General features: G+C 42.8%; 1 protein-coding gene and 1 non-coding gene across 4 annotated transcripts in view; one reads left to right on the top strand and one right to left on the bottom strand.

Moving 5' to 3' along the window:
• Nucleotides 1-13373, top strand: part of ALOX5AP (arachidonate 5-lipoxygenase activating protein) — an 89978-nt gene that overhangs the window by 11445 nt on the left and 65160 nt on the right. The window lies entirely within an intron of this gene.
• Nucleotides 5286-5359, bottom strand: TRNAN-GUU (transfer RNA asparagine (anticodon GUU)). The gene has a single exon. It is a non-coding gene; the product is annotated as a tRNA-Asn (tRNA).

Below are 13373 nucleotides of genomic sequence, written 5' to 3'. Positions count from 1 at the left end.
AAGCTGTTTCTTCAGGGGATACTCAAACGTCACTCTGAAAGGGCAGGCAAGACACCGTTTTCACAGAAGAGGATATGGGAGGTCCTGTCATATATGCTGGAGGGCACTGTGGAGGACAAAAGTGTTGGATAGGAGTGGCAGAGATCAGATCTAGAGTTTAAGGAGGTTTAGAGTTCATAGGATGACAGAAATACACAAGAACACAGGTTAGGATGGGATCTTGGGAAGAGGAGATTGGGCGGCTCAGCAGTTCTAATATAGCACCCACTGGGGATGGGGGCAGAACTAGAGCTCTGAACAGGGACCAGGGGGAGCCCTGTAGGCTGCTCTTCAGACCATCAGTGGCTGAATTGGAGTCTTACTAATTTATATCCACTCTTTAAGTATAAGAGTATTAAACCTTTCTTTGTCATGTGGCAATTGGGTTTCCATTTAATCATTTTTATGATTTGACTGAAATTTTACATTATTTTCTCTTTCCCTTTGGTATTATGTTTTAGCAAGGTCATTCTACCCCAAAAATGTGTAAATATATCTTCTAATAAAGCTAGGTTTCTTTCCCTATCCCCTCCCCCACCCTTTTTTTGGTCAAAAGTCTTTGATTCTTTTGGAATATATTTTGATGTGTTCCATTGAGGTTTCTTTTTTCCCCATTAGTAAGTTTGTTCAAATGCCATTTATTGAATCAACTCACTGTTCTTTAACCATTGAAAATATACCATTCACATATTTTTCATGTTAAATTTATTAACAAATATTCAATTCCTGTTGTAGGTTGAGGTTATGTGGGAAAAAAATTTAGTGACCAATTATAGAATAAACAATAGTGACCAACTAAACAGCGTAAATACCAATTTTCCAGAAGAAAAAAAAAGGCTAGGAGGAAAGTGTATTAAATTTTAGCTAATTTTTCTTTCAGTTAACATTATCACAATAATGTCCTCCGCAAGTGAGAGAAAGTGTATGAAAAGTGAAAGATACAATTTATTAGAGTTTTGTTTGTTTTGCCTTCCACTTTTATTTAGATATAACTGACATACATTCTACATAGTTTAATGTGTCCTCAATAATTGTTTGATTTGCATATATTGCAAAATGATTACTGCATTATGTTTGTTAACTTAGTTTTGTTGTGTACTGCAAATGCAAACAACACAAAATGGACTGGCTTCTCCAATATTAGAGTTTGGAGAACAAAAGTGGAAATCAGTCTGGTGGATAGAGAAACATCCCAAAGAAGTGACATTAAGCTAATGATTTCATACTGAGCAGTTTCCATAGCCAACTCCTATGGGTACCCAGCCACAGACTGTTCAGTGAGCTTATCTGTGACTGTCTTTCTGGCCCTTGCCCCCTTTTCACCACCAGGAGCTCCACACCCCTGTTCCCCACTGGTGTCCCTTCGGAAAGCTACAGAACAGGAAAGTAGGGCTGTAAGGCACACCAGGATGCTTCTTAGTAAATCAGATCCATGAAAAGGTGCTGATTAACTTCTGCAAAATAGCAAAAGGGCTAAAGAGATGACAAATCTGGTCCTGGAGAAGTTTAAAACAGTTAGATTAGCCCTGGCTAGTGTGGCTCAGTGGATTGAGCACTGGCCTGGGAACAAAAGGGTCGCCAGTTCAATTCCCCAGTCAAGAGCACATGCCTGGATTGTGGGCCGGGACCCCAGTAGGGAGCATTTGAGAGACAACCACACATTGATGCTTCTCTACCTCTCTCCTTTTCTTCCCCTCTGTCTAAAAATAAATAAAATCTTGTTAAAAATCAGATTAAATATAACCACAGAAGCAAGAGGTCAAGAGGAGAACAAGAACTCCTGTGAAATACTGCAAATGACTCAATGAAAATGCATTTTGTTCCATTACTGCAGGTGCTTAATATCTTGGGAAAGCACCCTTCTTGCCAGCTTTCTCTTTATTATAACTGTCCCAGGGCTTGGAGGCAAAGTTTACCGAAGTGTGCTAGCTAGGAGGCTCAAGTGTCTCCACAACCCACCCGATAGGTGATGCTCGCCCAGCCCTAAGGCACCATAAAAGAGTCCGTTTCAGCAGATGGCAAAATGTTTGCCGTTGTAAGCTGAGTTCCCCTAGTCATGGTACTTGTAGTTACTGTAAAGAATCCACATACTTAGTAATTAATGGAGAAATTCTATATTGAGTCTCATCCATTGTTGGTTTTCTCCTATGTAGCACTTAAATAATAAGTACTCTAAGTGAATGGCAATGATCAGACCAGCCTGTATTCTAGTATAAGTGAATACATTGTGTGATTAAGTATAAATAAAGTATCACTATGCTCAGACATACATGGGATAATGTATGATAATCTACTTCTCAGTTTGCTACTACAGTAGTTGGGGAATTCCTTATTTTAAAGTGTGTATTTGATTTACTCATTTGGGAAAAACTAGTTTTGTTGGAGGCAGGGAGTGCTGTACCAGGTGTTTCACCGGTGGGGTCACACTGGACCTTGGTTCAGCAACCTTGGTACGGGAGTTCTGGCTAGGAAGGAATTCAGAATCAAGACTCGAGCTATGAGAAAGATTATTTGGAAAGTCACAGAGGTAGGAGTGGCAGAAGGAATGGGCTCAGGAAACAAGTTACAGAGGCAAATAAGGGCCTTTGGAGCTTAGGAGCGGGGAAGGTAATGGTAACTTTCAGGGTGGGGGTTGGGAGTCAAGAAACGAGCAAGCTCCCTGGAGGGAGGAAGGAGGGCGTGCTGAGTCCTAAAAGTTTTCAAGGGTGGAGATCTTAGGGGCAATGTCAGGAGAATTTAAATAGAATATTATCAGCTTTCCAGGTGTGTCCTTTCAGGGTCGTGATCTCCGCTGATTAGTCAGTGCAGCTGGTCCTGACATCACCCACCTAGTTGCTGCTTTTCTGGGCCTAGAGCTGAAATACAGCTGAGGCCTAGCTGTTATCTCTAGGGAGGAACGGTCAGGGATGTCTAAACTTTGTGACCAGTGATATGCTAGGAGAGGAAAGCTTACCCAGGGATCTTGGTTTTCCCAGTTTTGCACATGACCTTCTGTGCCTGGCCCATCGTCCTTGCTCTGCTCCTGTCTTTCTAACTGCCTACCACAGTTGGAGTCATCTTTGTGAGACAATAATCTGTGTTGTTTTGTTTGCTTAAAAAAAGAGTAATGAAAAACAGCTCAATTCCCGACAGGCTAACTAAAACGTGACAGTTCGCTGGGTGCCATTAGGTAACTCGTAAGGAAAGAAATACCAATTGATATCTGCCAGGGCTGTAAATCCTTCTGGCAGTGACCCTGAATAGATTGGTATATTAAAGCCCTTCGCATCCAGTCATTCCAGACTGTGACAAGCATTAAGTGTTTAAACCTCAAGAAACTTTTTTTTTTGTCTCAGGTTCTGTATTGTATCTACTTAATTGCTTAATTTGTTTCTCTTTGTGACTTGTCAATAGCATTACCTTAAATCTTCAGTTTAGTAATTTTTCCATAGCTAAACATTTTGGATTTCACACACTTTATGACCTTTATCAGTAGTTGGAAGACAAACTGAATAAATAAAATACAAAGCTGGGTCTTCAGAATCTGGGGGCCCAGAATTCTGTTCCAGACAGTCTATGGCTCCCTTGGACACTGTAAATAAAGTATTGTCTGTGAAAATGTGCCTTCTGGGGAAGGGGTCCTTAGCTTCTCATTCAGGTTTTCACGGGGCTCCATGAACCCTATAAGTTGTCTCTTAGGAAGTTTATCTTAAATAAATTTACCTTAAAATGGAGTTAAATTTTATGAAGGTTTTTTTCCCCCTCAGGACTAGGTTCTAGATGAATTTCATTGTGTAGAATCAGTCACAAGTAAGATACTCTGCCAAGGTTTCTCACCCCTCCAAATTCCCAACATCAAGCAATGTTATCACCAATTTCTGAGTCACCAAGGCTCGAAATGTAGGTGTGGCCCTCACAGTCTCTTCTGTTTCAGTCCCTAGGTCCTGTCCAATTCTCTTGAATTACAACCATGCCTTCTTTTTGATACCCACCATAGTCTGGAGCCTCATTGCTCCTTTCAAATATACTTCCCTCTTAACTGTTTTCTCTAACACTGTCAGGAAACACTCTGTGAGCTAAACTGAAGAATTTGAGCTGTATCTGAAGGAAATCCTTTGGAACCTAAAATGATTATTAACAACAGAAAATGGTCTATTCTCTCAAGGAGCTTAGAAGGACATGCTTCCCAAATCCCCATAACTTCAGTAGTAGCAAATATTACACCTTCTTTATCTTGAAATGTTAGACTCGATTGAAACAGTGTATAAATGATTTTATGACCTACTTTCCTCCCATTTTTCTGTTTCCACTGTAAGCGATCCTTAAGTTTCAGTGGGAAGTTTGGAATTTTGAAAAGCATCAGAAAGTCCCCTTACCTGAGAACATTTGGGGGGCTACCTGTTGCTCTGCCTGGAATTTCATGATAAGTACCAATTGTATTCCTTCCTTTAGGGGCTCCTAATTAGGCAGCAGTGGCTAATTATCAGCCAGACTTTGATAATTACTCCCTAAGAGATAGCCTAGTGAGACAGGTCTTCCTTCTTCTAGGTCTCTAAATTCTATCCATGATAAGTCCATCTCAGAGACACAGCACCACCACATGACCTGTCTCCACAGAAATGAATTATATTATCACGTTATCATAATATAATGTGGTTCTCCATCTCTGTAGCAAACTCTTATGTGATCATGTGCTTGAAAAGTGTCTTCTGAGTGACCAGAGTTGAAAATAGGCCATGCACACCTTTCCACGGGGAACCGTACTCTTTTTGCCTGAGTTTGGTGTCCTGTAGAATTCTGCCACAATCTGCAGTAAACACTGACGCCTTTGCATAGGTTCATGTCTGTTGCACAAAAGTGGCAGCAAAGCTTAATTTAGCAAAGGTTTCTTAGGGTGCCTGTGCTTCCATCAGGGTTCTCGGAACCTCCTCTTGGCTGGAGATGAGTCGGTACTGAGTAGCTACATTTCCTTTTGGTGGTGTCAGATTTTCAGAGAGGCCGGTGGCATTTATTCACTCACTTGTCAACTGGCAAATGACTTTGTATCCTTTACAGTGACTGCTGTTGGTGAAGAGCCTTGGACAGGTTTCCTAAGTCTGTGTGTTAATTTCCCCTGGATGCATTGTAGGAATAGAACAAACGCGCCAAGCGCCACCACTGCAGAGATGGATGCAGTCCCTCAGTCTTCACCGCAGCGTCTTACTCCAATTCGATCAAAATTCTCCTGGTAGCGGTGTTAAAACGCTGTCCCAGGAAAAGCAACACCTCGTCCCTGGGTGGGCTCGAACCACCAACCTTTCGGTTAACAGCCGAACGCGCTAACCGATTGCGCCACAGAGACGTGGCTGTCCACCTTCTGCTGCAATGCGTACAGATTCCCGTGGCCACACCTCTCTAGCCGCCCTGGGTGTTGCCTCGCCAGCCCGCGAAAGAGCGAAAGAGCGTGCGGAGGGCGGGGCAAGAGGCTGCGGGTTGGCTGCGGACACCAAGTTGCTAGTGCCTTTGGGACTGGAGCCGCCCACGGCGCCTGCCCCCAGGACGGGGGCCACTTCCGGCTGCAGGTTTCCCTTTGGAAGGCGGGCCACTAGGGCTCCTCCCGCTGCTACAGGGGGTTGCGCTCCACACTGTGACTCCACTCAGTTCCACCCGTGAGGGACCCTCCTCCTTGCCGAAGTCCTTGCCCACGCCCCCTCCTCCCTGTTCCTTTTCTCATCATTTTAATCCAGTTTTTTAAAGCCCACATTTCAGAGTATTAAATACATTCACATTGATGTGCAACCATCACCATCCACCCCCAGAACTTTTTCATCTTCCTAAACTGAAATTCTGTCCCTTTTAAACAACAGCTCCCCATTTCCCTCGCCAAACCCTGGTGCTCATCATTCTACTTTCTGTCTCTGTGAATTGGACCACTCTAAGTACTTCATATAAGTGGAATCATACCAAATCTGTCCTTTTGTAACTATTTTGCTTCACTGGGCATAATGTCCTCAAAGTTCATCCATGTTGTAGCATGTGTCCAAATTTCCTTTCTTTTTAAGCTGAATCATATTCCATTGTATGGATGGACTACATTTTGTTTACCCATTAATCTATCTGTACATGGACACTTGGGTTGCTTCTGCCTTTGGTTAGTGTCAAAATGCTGCAGTGAACAGGAGTGTGCAAATAACTCTTTGAGGTCTTGCTCTCAACTCTTGGGTACATACTCAGAAGTACAAATGATACAACATATGGTAATTGTACTTTAAATTTTTGAGGAACCACCATATCATTTTTCCACAGCAGCTACACCATTTCACATTCTCAACAACAGTGTTCAAGGCTTTCCTTTTCTTCACATCCTGGACAACACATTTATTTTCCTTCCTCCCTCCCTCCCTTCCTCCCTCCATAAATAATAGCCATTCTGGTGGGTGTGAAGTGTTTTCTCATTGTACTTAAAAAAAAAAATCCTCACCTGAGGATATGTTTATTGATTTTAGAGAGAGGAAGGGAGAGAGAGAGAGAGAGAGAGAGAGAGAGAGAAACATTGATAGGTTGCCTCCCATACATGCCCGGAATGGGAATTGAACCTGCAACCTCACTTCAACCAACTGAACCACCTGGCCAGGGCCATCTGGTACTTTTGATTTGCATTTCTCTAAGGATTAATTACACTGGACATCTTTGCTGAATGTCTTTTGCATCTGGGGTCTGTGGGTTCTATGACCCTTCCTCTATTCCTTCCTCTAGCCAGCGCCAACTCTGCTTTAGTGAACAGGAAGCTGAAAGTGATGGAGGCCAGCTCCTGATAAAGGGTGGAGGAAGAGGACCAAAGAGGCCCACAGAGTGGAGCATATGAGATGCAAGGGAGAGATCTTCTGAGGAGGACCATCTAGAGATCCTGTTGTCTTAAGGGATACTTGCTTCTCTGTGCTGGGCAACATTTGGAGTAGGTTATGTTTATTCTAGCCCGATAGGGATATTTATGTAAGTGGTACTCTGAAGAAAGAATCAATGACCTCCACCTTGGGAATATTGGAACGGATAATATTTTCCAAACTGCATTTGTAAAAGTTAACTTAAAATTATGCTAATTTAATGGAACTTTTCATTTGCGTTTTTCAGTTTCTTAAGAACTGTGAGAATTTCTTTTTCGATGTTTAAATGGTGATCTCTTGTGTGTGTGTGTGTGTGTGTAATTCCTCTTAAAAACACAGTGAGATCTTTCAGATGTATAAGAAACAACTTTATTTTTCTATAACTCCATTCAATTTCTACTTTGAGTCCCTATTCTGCTGCCAAAAGGACAATCTCAAGTCAACTCAGGATTCCCTTTGTCCCCCTTTTTGGAGCTCTCTCTAAATGCTGAAGCTTTGGAGGGCAGTTATGCATCTGGTCCTTGAGTCACATGTGCACACAATTTGCTGAAGAGGCAATTTTGTTTCAATTGCAGATTCCATGGCTCTTCTATGCCTCCTCTGAGAGAGAGGAATTGCTTGTGAAATTGGCTTTGTTGCATCAGCATTCCATAAAGTCTTTTCTGGCACAGTCCCCTCTGTTTATGGGACCTGTTATGGACTGAATGTTTGTGTCCCCCTGAAATTCACATGTTGAAATCTAATCTCCAATTTGATGGTATTTGGAGGTGGGCCTTTGGGAGGTATTTGGGTGGAGCCTTAGTGAATGGGATTAGTGCCCTGTTAAGAAGACTGCAGAGAGTTTGTTCCATCTCTTCACCATGTGAGGTGAAGTCCACAGTGTGCAGCCCAGAAGAGGGGACTCACCAGAACCAGACTATACTGGCACCTTGGTCTTGGGCTTCTAGCCTCCAAAACGGTGACAAATAAATTCTGTTGTTTATAAGCCACCCAGTTCATGGTACTTTGTTATAGCAGCTGGAGATGGCTAAGCAAGGACCCCAAATTTCTTTATTCTTATTAACCTCCCCACTGCACTTCCCTTTCTCCATCCCCAGACTGTGGGATGTACAAGTGGTTGTAAAGTTTTAGAGGCACCTCTGTGGAAGGAATAAAAGGAAATAACCATAAGTATGCTCTTGGTGCCTCAGGAGCCAATATGAAAGTCTAAGGGTGTCCTTTCAATCGTACTTGTTTGGAAATATTGTTAAATTTCTCTATTAGGCTGAGTTCTGGAGACTCTGTCCCTCCATATTCATGTGAGTACAGTAGTTTTAATAGGCCAATTATGTGTAAGTAATCATAGGTACTTATCAGACTATAAAACAGGCATTCCAGGAACCAGACGGTTCTGTCCATTGAAATTAAACTTTCAACTGGAAACTCCTACTAAAATGTAAGGTCTCCAAGGATAGAGGTTTTGGTTGATTTTGGTCCCTACTGAATTCCCAGCACCTAAAACTGTGTCTGGCATACAGCAGATACTCAATAAATACATGCCAAATCAATGAGTAAATGGAAACCGTAAGCCATAAAGCAAGCTTAAAAAATAAAATGTGACAAAAATTAAATTGTTGATATATAAGGAGCACTTATCAATTAACATGAAAAACCTCTTTACGACTCAACTGAAAAAAATCAAGCAAACAAAAAAATTAGGAACATGAACAGAACATTCCCAAAAGGAGAAACACATATACACAGGACCAATATAATCATAAAAGTTTAGCCTCACTAGTAATCAAAATCAAGGTTAAGTGAAATAAAGATGTTTCTTTTCCCAAACAGCAAAGCAGAAAAAGAAATACTAAAATGCTATCCAGAGCATAGAGGCCACTACCACACATGACTGATTAACGTAAACTTGCTATGTTATTTCTGGATAACAGTTTGATAATAGGAACACCAAATGATATGTACACCCTAACATTTTAGAAATTCTATGTTAGAATTTCAGTGTGTGGTGATACTGTTGGAAACACTTTCTACGTATCACTTCATTGAGGCCCATAGGGACCCTGTGATGCAATACTATTAATATCATTCTAATTTTGCAGGTGAGGGAATTTGTGCAGATAGCACTTTGTTCAGGTTACAGAGCTTCTAAGTGGAAGGGCCCAGTTTTCAATCCAGATCAGACTCCAGCGGCCACCCCTGTAACCTTGACCTACGCAGCCTCTCACATGGCATATCTGGCATGCACCGAAATGTGGTGTGTGTGCTTGTGTGTGTGTGTGCATGCATGTGTAGTATTTGGAAAATTCTCTGTAATATTTTAGTGGTTATCTCTGGATGGTGGTTTTTATTTTCTTCTTTACTACATTTTATTACTTCCTCAAGCATTTGTAGTAAGCAGTACTTACAAGGGGCCAGGGATGAAAGGCAGCAGCAGTTTCCCTAAATTACAGATAGAGGGTGGTAGGTGGTTATTCTTGTTCTGGAGCTTCTCCTTCTGGGGCAGAGGGATGCTAGTCTGTGATGTGGCAACTCAGTCAGTCCAGTCTGTGCACATGCACACATGTGTCTTTGCCAAGCACAGGACAACCGTCACACTGGCCTCTCTGCTCTCCTCTGTCACCCACCTTGAAGAAATGGTGTCTGAGGAAGATGTAAGCCACTTCTGTGTGAGTGACTTTACAATGTGTGACCCATTTGGTAATGAATATGCTTTCATTTAAAAAGAATTGGAGAACCTGAGATTAGGTGACTTTTATACTCTTTTAAAATACCTCTTTGCACTATTTTTTTTCTTTTTTACAATAACTCATTTTCATTTGAATGAAACCTACTGTTGGGAGTTGTTTTAAACATTTGTAAATATGCTATGAAATACTTAACACATTTTGGGCTAAATGGCAGTCAGTAGATGTTTATTGAGTCTTGTGAGAACCTGGGCTAGATGCTTCAGGGACCTTCCTTCCACCAAGACTCTGAGACATCGTTTCTGCTCACGGATCACTTCAATCTACTTCAGGAACAAGGAGATGTGGAAAAAAGTTTTGAGGCAGTAAGTGCAATCTGCACTCTGTGGTGTGGAGGAAGTGGGTGTGGGCTGACCCTTGGCAGGATCCTTTGATGGTGAGGAGAAGGAACAGAGGCACGAACAGAGGATCAGCCCAGAGGACGTAGGGGACTTACATGGAGTGTGGTGGGGTATAAAGAAAACTACTGGTGACAGAGTATGGAGGGCCTTAAATACCAGGCTAGAAAATTGGCATTATGAACAGTATTGCTTATAATGGTGGAAGATTTTAAATGACTTTAATGCTCATGAAAGGGACAATGTATCAAGTACTGTGGTATATTTATACAATGTGTGGTGAGGATACACTGAATATTTTGAAAAAAAGATACTTGATAACAATAAGGTTTGGGGGGAAGGTTGATTAGGTGTGTGAAGGATGGGCGAGAAGACTAGTGAGGTGACTGTTTCTATAAAGCAGATGTGAAATGAGGAGGCCTTATTAGGATGGGGACTGGAATAACAACAGTGACTCTAGAATAGAGAGTGGAGAAACAGCATTAGGATGCCCCATGCCAGGTTTAACATTCAGATCTCAGAATAAAGGATTTTTATACTTCCTGTTCCAAAAGTTTTGAACCAGCTGACAGCACTCCTCCAATGCTGGATAAACACACACTTTTCTATAATGATTCCCGCACAGCATTTTGCCATTTTTATTGATTTGTCTTCATTTAATACATGTTTAAGAATATCTTCCATTTAAAAAAATTTGCTTTTCTTAAATGCTTTGGGGACTCTACACCTTTCTTCTGTGGTGATTTATTCTGCCAAAAAACATTAACCCTACCATGGACATGTTTTATTTTTGTCATAAACCAAAATAAAAAAAATTTAAAAATCCACTGATTATAAAGTAGATGTGTTGATTGGTACCAGGGTTACAGAGGCATTTGGTTGGGGGGATTGGGCATGTCCTTGAATGCTGGATGAGTGCCACAGAACACAAATGGAGTGCCATGCAGGGAAAGACCAAGACTAGCACTGGTGGTAAGAATAGATAAATGTATCACATTCACTTAAAAATTCACTGCTTGCATGGTGAGATGTGTCATTGGGGGTGGGGGACGGGAGTTCTGATTGGCAGGTGGTTTTCGAGTTTATTCTCATGGAGACTAAAGAAGAAGGGGTAGTGAAGAAGAGGAACAGTGGAAGTGAATGGAGAAAATGACAGAATGCAGGGGGGTGCCTCTCCATATATGCCCAAGTCACCATTGGCAGCCTCCAGTCCCTTACCAGCTATTCCAACTTGAGTGTTCACTAGGGTTCTTTTAGGAGCTACTTCAGGAGCGTGAAGGTAGGGAGGAAGCTTCCAGCAAAAAGATTCGAAGACAAATATATTTTACACGCATAGTATTGTTGTACCATTTTTCCATATGGAGTATACCCTAAAACAAGGGCCATCTCTCTGAACTTGGTTCTAAAAGGAGATAGTGTTCTTTAAACAGGATCATTTAACCTGTCATATACCAACTACTGAGGGTGTTCTAGTGTCAGACCCTTCTCTCGGTGCTGCCTGGAGAGACCCTTGCTTCTGGGTTACTGGCCTTGCAGAGATTCTAAATTCCCTTTTGTAAGTCAGGCTGGGGTTAATGGCTTTTTCTTGCAGCCACTGAGACATCTGAGGGCTGTCCTACAAGTGCTGAGCAGACAGTTGGGAGGCCCCACTTCCTGTCTCTGTATGGTAAGTGCCCACTGAGAGCCACTGGAGGAAGGAGGGAAACCTCAGAAAAGCCGGCCCCATAGTGACGCACCATGAACAACCATGTGTCTGCTTATCCTGGTGAAACCCCGGCAGGCAGTAGAAGACCTAAAGTTTTGAGAAAGAATAAAGGGAAGGGAACAAGATAAAGAGTGTGAGCTGGGCGTGGGGAAGAGAAGGGAAAGAGCTCAAGTTGTGAAGAATGGTAAGCAGATGGCAAGATGTAGCCTCAGGAACTGGGACAGTCTTATCTGATTGTAAGAGAAAGATATACTGATGAAGAACAGGAAGGAAACTGCAAATAGCATAGTGTTGGAGCTGGCCAGGATCAACTTTCTTAGTTTGCAGATGAGGAAACTGAGGACTAGAGAGAGGGGAAGTGGTTCGCTCAAAGGCAGATTCTTGGGAGAATCATCTGCTTTCTCTCTCTCCACTTCCTCACCTCCCCCTTCCCTCATCATGAGTCAGCCCTGGAGGGCAGGCTGGTTGGAAGCCCTACCAAGATGGGCCTGGGCAGGCATGCAACACAGGAGGGGCCTGGGTCAGGGAAGGGAAGGTCTTTAAGATCTCTGACTTTCTTCCGGAAATCTCTCTCAGAGCTACAGACAGACCGGGTGTCTGGAGTGCTGCACCTCTAGGCAGATATCCTGGAGAGAGAAAGCTGGCTGGGAGCTGGTGCAGAGTTGGTGGTGTGATTGTGAAACCGGAAAAGACACTGGAGTTTGGGCTGCCTGTCACTACCAAACCCAATAAGCAGAGACAGGGATTGAATCTTTATGGGCGGTTTATTCAGATGGCGGGTGATCTGAGAAGATGGCGGGTTCATACCCTAACAGACCATCTTGTCTTTTCTCTCCAGGCCAAGGTTTTTACAGCAGGGAATAAACAAGGTGAGGTGAGGGGTTTTGAAATTCAGGGAAAAGTTAATTGGATTAGAAAAAAACAACTTCAGCATTCTAGTCCTGGGTGGTGGTCTTAAGCTGTGCCCCAGGCGGTGGTCTTTAGCTGTGTCCTGGTGTTAGTCATCTCACCCTGGAGCACGGTGGCTCAGATATCATCTTGAGTTGCTTGCAGTCCTCCTGAGCAGCAAAGGTGGAACTGCGTATGGTCTCCTGGAGTCAGGGTGGGTCAGACCTTCAGTTCCTAGAACAAAAGCTTTTACATGCATTGATTACTAAGCTTATTAGCTATTACTTAAACTAAAATTTTCCAACCCTTAAGTCCCCTGTCAATTGTGTGCAGAGCAAGGGGTTTCTGAAGCTCAGCCAGGGGGTGCTGATACTCTCCACAATCCTCCTCTGTCCCCAGCATCCTGAAGATGTGCCTCTTTGCAGAACTGCGAGTCTGTTCTCCACACTTTGTATTTTGTGCTCTCTATGAGGCTTCAGAGACAAGAAATGCAGACTCTTGCCTTTGCACTGTTTCCACTTCCTCCAGAATTAACTTGGGCTCTCCAATCACTGTATTTTTAACTCTGTCCTGTAGCATTTGCCTTCATCCCCTCAGCCTTGGTTTTAGTTACAGCACCTCTGTTTGCTTCCTTCTGTAGACTGGAGGTTGTCTGAAGCCAGGAGGACCCAGCGCTGTTCATACCTGTACCTTGCCCACCTGTGTCAGGGAATGGATGTGTGCCGTGCTTTGGGGAACAGCAGTCAGTGCAGGAATGTTAGCTACATATTTACAATGAGAGTTCCGAAGGGTGGAAAGAAGAGGGTTTGAGTGCTGGAAG

This window comes from Desmodus rotundus, chromosome 3 (assembly GCF_022682495.2).
Source record: "Desmodus rotundus isolate HL8 chromosome 3, HLdesRot8A.1, whole genome shotgun sequence".
NCBI lineage: Eukaryota > Metazoa > Chordata > Mammalia > Chiroptera > Phyllostomidae > Desmodus > Desmodus rotundus.
Note: the sequence above shows the minus strand (reverse complement) of the source record. Positions and strands in the feature narration are given on the sequence as shown.